Source organism: Mus musculus, chromosome 17, assembly GCF_000001635.26.
Source record: "Mus musculus strain C57BL/6J chromosome 17, GRCm38.p6 C57BL/6J".
NCBI lineage: Eukaryota > Metazoa > Chordata > Mammalia > Rodentia > Muridae > Mus > Mus musculus.
In genome coordinates, this window is record NC_000083.6 from 45252388 (window position 1) to 45263745 (window position 11358).

Here is an 11358-nt window from a genome sequence, read left to right on the forward strand (position 1 = left end):
GGCGGAACCGGCTAATAATCCTGGAGGACAACCATTTCTGTTTGCATTTGGAAAGTACTGTAAGACAGGCATGCCCAGCGTGTGGCAGTCTTCATCCAGGTGGCAGGCACCCACTGTGGTAGAGTCTCAGGTCTCAGTCAGTAGGACCCTCACGAAGATGACTGCTCCAGCCCAATAGCAATGGCCATGCCTTGATGAAAAAATAAAAAACAAACAAACAAAAAAAAAAAAAAACAGGCTGGTATGTCTCAGACACGCGCCTAAGCGGCAGAAACGGGCAGATGGGATCCAAACCCTGCCTCTCTCGACATCCCCTTGGACTTGAAGATGCCATGGGTAGATTCTTCTAGTCTGTCTCTGTCTCCGACCCAACCAGAATCAAGTCTTCACACCAGCTGCAGACCCCAGCATCAATCAAGTCTGGATTCCTGCCAGTGGGTCATTGATTGTGTTCCCAGATGTCTTCCGGGTAGCTCCTGGCATGTGGCTATATTAAGAACATGAACGTGAACCATAACATTAACACTTTTTTTTACGCCGCCCCCCCCCCCCCAAGAAAGAAATACCACGAAGAAACTAACACTGGATCCAACCAAGGGTCATAAATCAATGTCAGTAAATTTATAAACAGATCGTGAATGTAAGTGCTTTTCACAGGGTTCACTGTTGTGTCTGTTGAGGGAGGGGCAGGAATTCTGAGAAGGCCCCTCCGTTCTGTCCTCCAGTCAGCAGCTGCTCGGGTGGTTTCAGAGGAGAAAGAGACAGGCCAAGCATTCAGTGCTGACATCCTGATGACCACTGCACAAGGCTCAGAGAACCAGCTTAGGTGAGCGAGAGTCCTGAACCCCGAGTTTGAACTGAGATCTTGAAAACAATCTCCCCCCACCCCCACCCCCACCCTGAACTACAATTATTTCTTTCGGTTTCTTTGTTTTCTTTTCTAAGTATTCAGCTCTTTACAGCTATGGTGAGTACTGGGCTGAACCAAGTCCTAGCAAAGGAAAGTCCTAGGAAACAGAGTGCAGGATTCTTCGAGCATGGTCTCCCTCATCCTTGGATGCTGCCCCAGCCTGTGTACTGAGAGTTCAAGAGCCCACCTATCCCACATATGGGTCCCCACCATGGGGATCAAGATGGGTTTCCCTCACTGTTCCTGGAACTTTAGCTCTGGTCCAACCCAGGAGCCGTGGGGTGTGCCTGCCCCAGCACACAGCCGGGTGGCTCACTGGTAAAGGGCAGGTGGTGACCCCTAACGTTCAGCCACGTACTTCACAGGTGCACCTTACAAAGTCCAGCCCTGCACATCCTTCCCCAGTAGTACATGGTGATGAAGTTAGCCATGCAGATCCTGTGCCTTCTAGAAGTTCCTCTCACCTCAATGCTGGAATGCATTTCCAACGGCCTGCATGCTTGTTCTTCCCGGGAGCCTTTTCAAACTGAATCTGCTCGCTGCGAGGGCGTGTCTTCCTTATCAACTTGACAGAATTTAGAGTCACCTAAAAGACACACTTCGGGATGTGTCTGAGAGTATCTCCTGAGGAAGAAAGATTCACACTGATTGTGAGTGCCACCACCCAATGGGCCTGGGTCCCAGAGCAAATAAAAGGGGGACAGTGAGCTGGGACCTGGCATTCATCTCTCGCTGTTCCCGATTTCCAGGGCACTATGACCAGCCACCTCACCCTGCAGCCACCAAGACCTGTCTTCCATGATAAACCACATACTTTAAAACCACTTTCTTTTATCAGGTACTTTTCCCCCAAAGCAACCAGAGAAAGAAACCCAGCTGTATACATTTATTGTTAAAGTTGCTTTATTAAAATTCTATCATCTTGTACCCCTAGCTCCTGGGAGTCCCTGGCCACTCCACCCTCTTCAGGAGGCTGCTAGGTTTGACAAGTCACCTCATATATAGGCAATACTACCCATGGGGTGGGGGTGGGAATCCCTTAGCCGACTGCATCTTTCCAAGCCAGCATTAAACAGGGATTTCGTTTATTTGAAAACTAAGCATTAAATATGTCAGGTGTAGGAAGTGAAATGTGACAGGACCAGTTCCACACACAGCTCCAGGTGTGTGAATCCCATTGATGGAGAGCAGAGCCAGCACAGCACAAATGGGGTCCCTGGTCTGTGGGAGGAAATTGCACCCCGATGGATCTTAGCTGACATTCTAACGGACATCCCATCAAGACCGTTAAACCCAGAGCGATCTGCAGTTCCTGGGGCTTGGCTTGCAGCTTTGAACTTATGGTTGGCTTCGGACTCTTCATCTTTATTCCTTGGGGTTTTCGTGAGCTTGTTTGTTTGTTTCCTGACGCTTGCCATTTCTATTTTGAACTTGCTGTTCATTTCAGCTGTATTTGAGCCAGCTGATATGGCTCTTGGAAGAAGGTGGCGGGGTGCTCGATGAAGGTTAATTCCCAAGCGGAACTTAGGGAGAAAGGGTGGCAGCTCCAGATACTGAGGCAGCAGTTCAGGTCGATTTAATGTTTTTAGGATTTATTTTTAGTTATGTGCATATGTGGGGGGAACGGGGTATGTGCTCATGAATGCAGTGTCCACAGTGGCCAGAAGAAGGTCATGGATCTCCTAGCACTGAAGTTATAAGGGTTGTGAGCCACTTGTCATGACTGCTGGCAACCAAAGTTAAGTTCTCTGCAAGAACAGCAAGCACGCTTATGGCTGAGCCAGACCCCAGCAGTTCAAGTCTCACTGCCAGAACTACCGAATCCAAATCCACATTTTAACCCGACCCCAGGCGATCTGCAGACACACTACAGTATGAGAGGCCTCAGATTAGAGAAGATGCGCAGACGTGACCTTTTCTTTTATGCAAATTTGTCACCACACCTTATCATAAGAATTGCAAGGATTGATTAATACAGGGGTTTCCTCCCTGACTAGAAATTAGAAGATTAAAGGACTTTTTAGTGTTTTGGTGTTGGTGTTTGTTTGTTTGTTTGTTTGTCTGATGTTGAAATTCAGAACTTATATAATAGACTAGTCCCAATTCCTGAAAAGGAATTGGGACTTTTATACTTGTTCAGAGTTCCTAAATGGTTAAGCTGTGCAGGCCAAGGCTGAGGGGATCAGGGCTATAGTGTTGCAGTGAATGGTTGGGGATGTGGCCTTCTGGTCTCTGCTCACATACACAGGACAAGGACAATATACAAATTGATTGCACCATGGCACTCCAGGCACCCACAATTCAGTCAGGAAGCATGAGGTACTACTAGCAGGTGAGGTAAGCTGTATACAGGGGAAGATGACAAAAGGTGCTTTTCTGAGAGGTGCAGTGTCCTCTGAGGAGACTGGACCTGTGATAATTAGCTCTATTGTCAACTTGGATGCAGAGAGTTGAAATGAGGGGTTTATAGATCAGGTTGGTCTGTGAGCATAGATGTGGGATTACCTTGACTACCAGTTGATGTGGGAAACGCCAGCCCACTTTGGGCAGCATCATTCCCTAGGCAAGGGTCCCTGCACTGTGTAGGGACCTGCACTAACTAGAGAAGGCTAGCCCAACATTAACCACACTTACATTTACTTCTCTCTGTTTTTGTGGATGTGACTTGACACCTTGACGTCTGAGCTATAACAGACTATAATCTGGAATTATGAGCTAAAGTAAACCTTTCTTCTCTTACATTGCCCTTTTCTGGGTATTTTACCACAGCAACAGCAATGAAACTAGGGTGGCACCCAACAAGAAGTGATTGATGCAAGACTGAGAGATGAGAGCCGGGAAGAACTGAGCCAAAGAGAGAAAGAACAGGTCTGAGAGGCACATTGATGACACGTGACAGAGCTGCTTTAGGGATCTGCTATTCTGCCACAGGATACCTAACAGCAGGGTTTCCACTCAATGCTATTAAGGTTTATAGTCAACAACTTTGTGCCGGGGAGGCTGCTCTGTGCACCGTAGGGTGTGTCCTTTCCCTGGCTTCTCCTCATCAGATGCCATGGGTATGCCTGACTCGCTTCCTAGCTCTGACAACCAAAAGTGTCTCCAGATTTTGCTAAATGTCCCCTGGGGTGCAAAATCACACTTGGTGGAGAAGGACTGCATAGACCAATTAAGAAAAATTGCCATGGGTCCTTAGAACTAACATGGAAGGCACACTAACATGTTCTGGTAAGAATCAGAAGGCGTTTACATACAAGCAGGAATGTCCCCAACAAGAAGGTCAGTTTGTGCATGGGTCACAGATACTTATAAACCTTTCTTGGATTTCTTAGCCCTGTCAGCTACTCTCCATCCCAGCCAACACCCTTAAAAAGGTTTCCACGTGCCTCAGTTTCTTCATGTGTAAAAAGTGTCTGCCAAGGCCTATCTCAATGCCTGTCTCGAAGATTAAGTTTGGTCACTCAGAGTATTATTAATTTTTGCCCAACTATGACCATAGTCCCTGATAGAAACTACTTAAAGGCTTATGTGCTTCGTCTTAGCACTGCACGTTGCAGTCTGTGACAGCAGAGAGGCATGGCATCTTCTCTCCTGGAAGCATTAGGCCTCTTCACATCACAACAGGCCTGGCATCAGAGATCCAGACAGGAAGTGGGCAGGGACATCACATCCCTAAGAATCTGCCCCCCCCCCTCACCCCCAGTAATCTACTTCCTCCAACTAAGCCCCGCCTACTTAAAGGTTCTGAAACAGTGCCACCAGCTATCAAGCTCTGAGCCTATGGGGACATTTCAGATTCAAACGGTAATGTTTAACATTAAAGTACAGTAAAGGCCAAGCCTGGCACATACTGGGTGGTTCTGAAATGTGGACCCTAATAACCAGTTTTTTGACTCTGAGAGTATTCTTTATGTTTCAGTGAATCCTGCTACTAGGAGATTGTGTTTATTCACTAGTTGTGAATCAAGAGGAGGCTGGGAAGTAGGCTCAGCTAGGAAGGCTTGCCACACAAGCGTGGATGGGACTTGGGACCCTCACACCCATTTAAATGCTGAGGGTGTGGGGCAACCAGCTTGTAGTCCCGTGGGCTCAGGAGGCAGGAACGGGGCGAGACGGCGCTCTACACTAACCAAAATAGCAAACTGTGGGTTCAAACTGTGGGTTCAGCTGAGAGACCTGCCTTTGTATATAATATGAGAAATAAAGAAGTACACTCTATATTAACTTCCGACTTTTCATGTATACCTACACACATGTGCAGTGCCCCCCCCCCAATACAAGCATACTGCACACACTCAGAGAAGAAGAGGAGGTTGGGAAAAAGAGAAGGGAGAAGAAGGCAGAGGCGATGAGTTGGAGGAGAAGACAGATTCAGGGTTAGACTGCCTCCTCTTTTTTTTTTTTTTTTAAAGCAAATTCTTTGTTTACTGATTGCTTGAGGCTCACTAAGAATATGTAAAGACAGTTGGGCACTTGCCCTGTCTCCTCTCAACCAGTTCCTTTCCCCTAATGTTACTGTCTTACATTTCTGTGGTACAATTGTCAAAAGGAAAAACCATTGGTACATCTCTGTTAACTAAATTCCAGGCTTCACTGGGATTTCAGCAGAGCCCCCAACCCCCATGTCTTTCTTCTGCTGCTGAGACCCAAGCTCAGTATCATCTTTCAGAGCTTCATCGGGACTCCCTAGGCTACACACACACACACACACACACACACACACAAACATACGCCTTCCTTTGTTTTTTATGGACTTCTGAAGAGTCCCAGTCAGGTATTTTTACAAAACGCCCCTCAATTGGATGTGATGTTTTCTCAGAATTCGGCTGGGGCTATGGGTTTGGGGGAAACCTCAGAGATAAACTATCTCTCTCATGGCTTCCTGCCAGGGAGCCTTTGCTACAGGAGTGACTTATTGCTGGTGACATCACCCCAGCCATGGGAGGGCTTGCAAATTTCTCCATGACAAGTGAGCCCACTCTTTCCATGCTTCAGAGAAGGAGAGACACAGCTCTTTCTCCAGGAGAGGGTGTCCACACGACTTCATTCATTCGATTTATTGATATCACCATGGAGTCATGGGCGGTTTAGACTCCGTGAGGACCCAAGGTGGTGGCTACTCAGACAACCCATTTTAGGTTTTCATTTTGATTAGTGGATAGATCCTGGACTGGGGGGGTGGGGTGTGAGGGGCTGATTTGTGGGACAGAGAAAGGAATGAGGAGATTGGGGTTTTGGTTTTCAGTTGGTCACGAATGCCACAAGGAGGGGACAGTAAGTGAAAAAAACAGAGCTATGCAGCCTGTAAGGAAGAGGCAGAGACTAGGAATCTGCACCTAAGGCTCCCAGGCTAAAGGGAGAAGTGAGTGGGGCCTAGGCTGAGGATCTGAGGATTATGGCACAGAAACTCCCAAGGCACAGAACCAACAAGTATAGGTCTGGGGAGAGCAGGCCCAGCTCTGCAGCCAGCAAGCTGGAGACCCCAGCGGGATGATGGTTTAAGTTTCAGCACGCAGCAGCCCACAATACACCGTAAAGGAGGAAAGGTTGATTTGGGCTCATGGTTTCCATCTATGGTGGGCAGCTCCACTCATAGCTGCTGCACGAGTGTGTGGTGAGGATTGGTCGCATCGAGGCCAGACAGGAAGTGCAGAACACAGAGCGAGCGGCTGGAGAGGGGCACTATCTTCAGGCTCCTTCCCCAGTTCTGCCAGCCGGACCCCAGATCCTGAGGGTAAAGGCTCCTGGAATACTTCTAGTAGCTGGGGTACAAATCATGAGCCTGGGCTGAGCAGATGGCTCAGTCGGTAAAGCCCTTGCCTCGGAAGCATGGAGACCTGAGCCTGATCGGCAGACCCATGTAGGAGTGTGTCAAGTCAAGTGTGGTGACACTCACTATGGAGAGAGGACCAGATGGATCCCTGGGGCTCTCTGGTCTAATAGTCTATCCTGCCTCAAAGCCAACGTGGATGGCACCTGAGGATCAACAGCTAGGGCTGTCCTCTGGCTTCCATACACACCCACACACACACATTCTCTCTCTCTCTCTCTCTCTCTCCCTCTCTCTCTCTCTCTCTCACACACACACACACACACACACACAGACAGACAGACATCACCACACCTACACACTATACCTACACACATATAGACACACACATACTCCATATCTATACACACACCACACTTATACACACATACACATCACCTACACACCACACCTACATACTATACCTACACACACATTCTCTCTCTCTCTCTCTCTCTCTCTCTCTCTCTCTCTCTCTCTTTCTCACACACACACACACACACACACACACAGAGAGAGAGAGACATACATCACCACACCTACACACATACAGACACACACATACTCCATATCTACACACACACCACACTTATACACACATACACATCACCCCTACACACCACACCTACATACTATACCTACACACACACATTCTCACACACACAGCATGCACATGTATATATACACACACACCATAAGTCTAGGAGAGACATTTCAGATTCAAACCATAACAGTCCAAAGGCCAGAAGATGTGAGACCCAAGAAGAGTCCGTTTCAGTGTCTGGGTGCAGAAAGGTAAGAAGAGCTAACTCCCTCATGTCTGCCTCGCTCTCTCCAAGGCTTCAGCTGATGGGATGGGACCATCATGCTGGAGAGGGCAATTCCCTTCATTCATTCCATGCAGTTGAATGTCAAACTCATCTAGAAACATGCTCATGTACGCGCCCAGAATAAAGTTCGCCCACATGGCTCGACACTTGCATCCTAGTATATATAAAATTAAGCTACCACGTTTGGATAGCAGCTCTCTCAGCAGTGGTCCAGAGTCAGGAAGCCCTGCATCCGGGGCCCTCGGGAGAGCACCCACCATATGGGAACAAGGATGCTCAATTTCAAGTCAATTCTACTTTGTAAAAACCTGGGAGAATCAAGGTCACAGTGTAGTTAAGAAAGTAACACTGAGGCCCACCACTCTCTCGAGGATCACAATAGAGCTTGGGATTTAGGCAGATAAGGTTCCTTCCAGCTGGCTGGGAGCTAGGGGTTTCTCCAAGACATCTTCCCACATGGTCTAGCTGGTCAGGACAAGCACAACCACTGGAAGAAGAGGCGAGTCAAGAGAAATGTGTTCTGGAGCGGGGGAGGCTGGAGGAGAGGAGCAGATGACCAACCACTGGCCCCCTGGTCAGCCTGACTCCCACGCTGCTGGGAGAGCCTTCCTGGAAGTGGGAACCTCTAGCCAAGAAAGCTTTTTTTTTTAATACCAAAATGAACCAGATGTGGATCCTGGGAGTCAGACCATCAGAGGAAGGAGGGTGAGAAAGTCCGAGAAGAGGCTGTGATGCAAACACACTGTCCACAGGCCAGCTCCGGAAACCACCGTGGTGACGAGATTGGGAAGGACCGACCCTGGCAGTGCTGGTGGGGAGAGGGACGGGGAGTGGGGGAGTCCTTCTTCCGCTGAGCTCCCTGTTAAGAAGGGAACACAGAGAGCTTGTGTCCTCATGCCAGATGGGCAACAGGCAGCCCCTATGGACTGAATTTTGTCCACCAGCAGGCTGGGCCAAGGCCTCCGTGGGACCTGGAGGAACATCTTTAGGAGGCAGCTAGAAGAACAGTATGAAGGTTGTTCTTTAGCATCCACAAGGATGCAAACATATGCGCTCACACACATACACATGCTTACACACAAACAGTAAAGACAGCCCTTAAATAAAATTTTAAATAGACCATAGAGGGCCAACTCATACTGACACAAATCTGACCCTTCAGCAAAGTGAGAAGCCATTGCCACCTTGGGTCATATCCAATTGTCCCATCAGGTGTCCCTCCTTTGTCCTTACTTCTAAGGCTGTTATCACTCTGAGAATGCCTGCTAGCAGCACTCAGGTGCCACACAAGCTTCCCAGAAGCCTGCCTTCTCCCTACTGTCATTTCTCCAGAAGTTTCCATAGGCTGAGTTGAGTATAGACTCCCTCCTCTCCTATCCTAGGACCTAGAAAGATTTCCAGGTCCAGCACAACTGCCCAACTTCCCTCTCCTGGCCACAGGAAGCCTGCCTCGGATGACCAAAGACCCAGGACAGGCCCAAAGTCCTCAGACTCAGTACAGAAAAGAAAATAATCTTTCAGTGTCAACAGAGAAAAGGGAACTCAGGCAACTAAGGGTGGAGACCCCTAAGGAGCCAGGCCCTGCAAACCTTGGCCGGGGCGTTTCCTCATACGGCTTTTAGTGAGTTTAACTCTGCACTAACAATGAACTTCACAAGATTCTTACAGACGGACATGCATAGGATGAACGTCTCAAAGGACAACAGGTAACTGCAAGACCCCATGGAATTATGTCACATGTTTCTGCCCGGTTCCATTTTTTTCCTTCCTTCCTTCTTAATTTGTTGACTCTGGTCCCGGTGGGAGTTTCACAAGAGAATCCTCCAACCATGCTAACTTCAACTCGGAGAATGGTGGCTGCTTCTTAGATAACTCCCTGTGCAAACCAGCTCCTCAGATGGGAACTTTGCTGGCACTATGTTCAGTCCTTATAGGAATGGTGTAAAAAAGCTGACATCATTTCTGTGTCATAGATGTGGGCATTGGGTAACAATGACAGACAGTACATTCTGCAAAGACGATTAATTCTTTCAATTATCTTCTACAGAATACGTCTGCTTTCTATAAGTGGGAGGGTATTCTTAAGTTACAAGTAAAAAGAATGCATAAAAAACTAAATCTTTGAGTCCCTGCTTTTTCTTTGTTAGTTTTGGTGGGGCTTTTTGTTTGATTGGTTAGTTGATTGGGTTGTCTGGTTGTTTGGTTGGTTTTGTTTTTCTGAGACAGGGTGTCAAACATCTCAAGACAACCTTGAATTTACTCAACGACGGAAGGTAAACTTGAACTCCTAACCCTCCTGCTCCCACATCCTGAGTGCTAAGATCATAGGCACACAGCACTATACTCAGTTAATGTGATGCTGGAGATCAAGCCTGGGGTCTAGGATTCTCCTATATGTTAGAAAAGTGCTCTACCAGCTGAGCTCCGTCTTCAGCCTCTGAAACCCTGGAAGTAAAATAAAACGGAAATTGAGACTTCAATGGATATGCTTAACTGAGAACTGCTTGCCAGAGACTCGGGGGATCATGGAAAGAACTGGAGAAATTATATGGAATGCAGTCAGAGAGATGGTGAGGAAGAGAACATAAGAGGCCAAGAGCTATGGCTGATAGACTGAGAAAGCCCGCTGGGCTTTGCCAGAGTTTCAAAAATGAAGTGAGGCTAGGAAATGGCTCAACTAACAAAGTGCCTACAGGATGAGAACAAGAGTTTGGGTCAAGGAGGAATGCACTGTAGTGCATACACACACACACACACACACACACACACACACACACACATATGCACACACTCGTGCGTGCACACACACACAAGAATGAGGAAAGAGAAAATATGGCAAAAGCAACTTTGAGCTTTAACGGTGTAACAGTAGAGAACTTGTGACTGGGGGAGGTCCACAGAGCCAGCAAGTGTGCACTGGGAAGGTGTAAGAGGTAGCCATATTTGTAACAGAACTTCTAATACTGTCTTTCTTTTTTTGGACTCAGCATCTCGCACATCCTAGGCTGACCTCAAACTCACTCACCCTGTGAGGATGACCTTGAATTCCCGATTCTCCTCCTTCACCTCTCAGGCGCTGAGATTACAATCCCTGGAAGCTCTCAGGGTAGGAGAGAGCTGAGCCACTTCTGCCCCATATAAGGAGGAGCAGGAACAGGAGGGCAGGCTCTTGTCAGTGGAGGAAGCACCTTGGAAATGAAGAAAAGGGCCACAGCTGGATCCATTAAGTGAGTTGGGGGGTGACAGTTCTAGAGAGAACCTTAATGGTGGCAGCAGGATCGTGGCTCTTTCTGGCAGTCCCTGGGATGGCCCCTGGTGTACCAAACACAACCCCATATCAACAATGGAAGGGGCTGCTGCCATTTTCCAAAGCAAAAGAACACCATAGAGATGAAGCTGGGTGGTCTCTGAGACTCAGATCAACATCCTTCCCCATAAGCAGAGCCCTGGTAACCAAGGTAACCGTGACTGTTTACACCTGTTGACTGGGATGGACTTAGATACAGGGGCCTCTGGGTGAGTGACACGCACAGGAGTGAATTTGGGAACTAAAACCACGGCTAGTGCACACTGTCCCATATTCCATACAATGACAGAACCCAGCAGGGCCAGAGAGTCTAGTTACTGACCCTCCACTATTACCTCGGTCACTCCAGGGTGCTTGAAGAACAGGACGCAGCATCAGCCCCGGGTGCCTTGATCCAGACTTTCATAAGTCATTTGATGTCTCTACACCTCTGGTTTTTTTCACTTCCATAATGGAACCTCACTACTACTTAGGAGAAGATACGTATTTTGGCACATTTATC

The 11358-nt window shown here is 47.9% G+C and overlaps 1 long non-coding RNA gene across 3 annotated transcripts; it reads right to left on the bottom strand.

Moving 5' to 3' along the window:
- Window positions 1–242: 242 nt before the first annotated feature.
- Window positions 243–10993, bottom strand: Gm41582. 3 transcript variants are annotated; one of them, XR_876811.1, is made up of 3 exons: window positions 10575–10993; window positions 1375–1534; window positions 243–487 (listed from the first exon to the last, which is right to left on the bottom strand). It is a non-coding gene; the product is annotated as a predicted gene, 41582 (long non-coding RNA). The 3 variants fall into 3 exon arrangements; XR_876813.3 differs by lacking the exon at window positions 243–487 and adding an exon at window positions 603–732; XR_876812.2 differs by lacking the exon at window positions 243–487 and adding an exon at window positions 736–798.
- Between the last annotated feature and the right edge of the window lie 365 nt (window positions 10994–11358).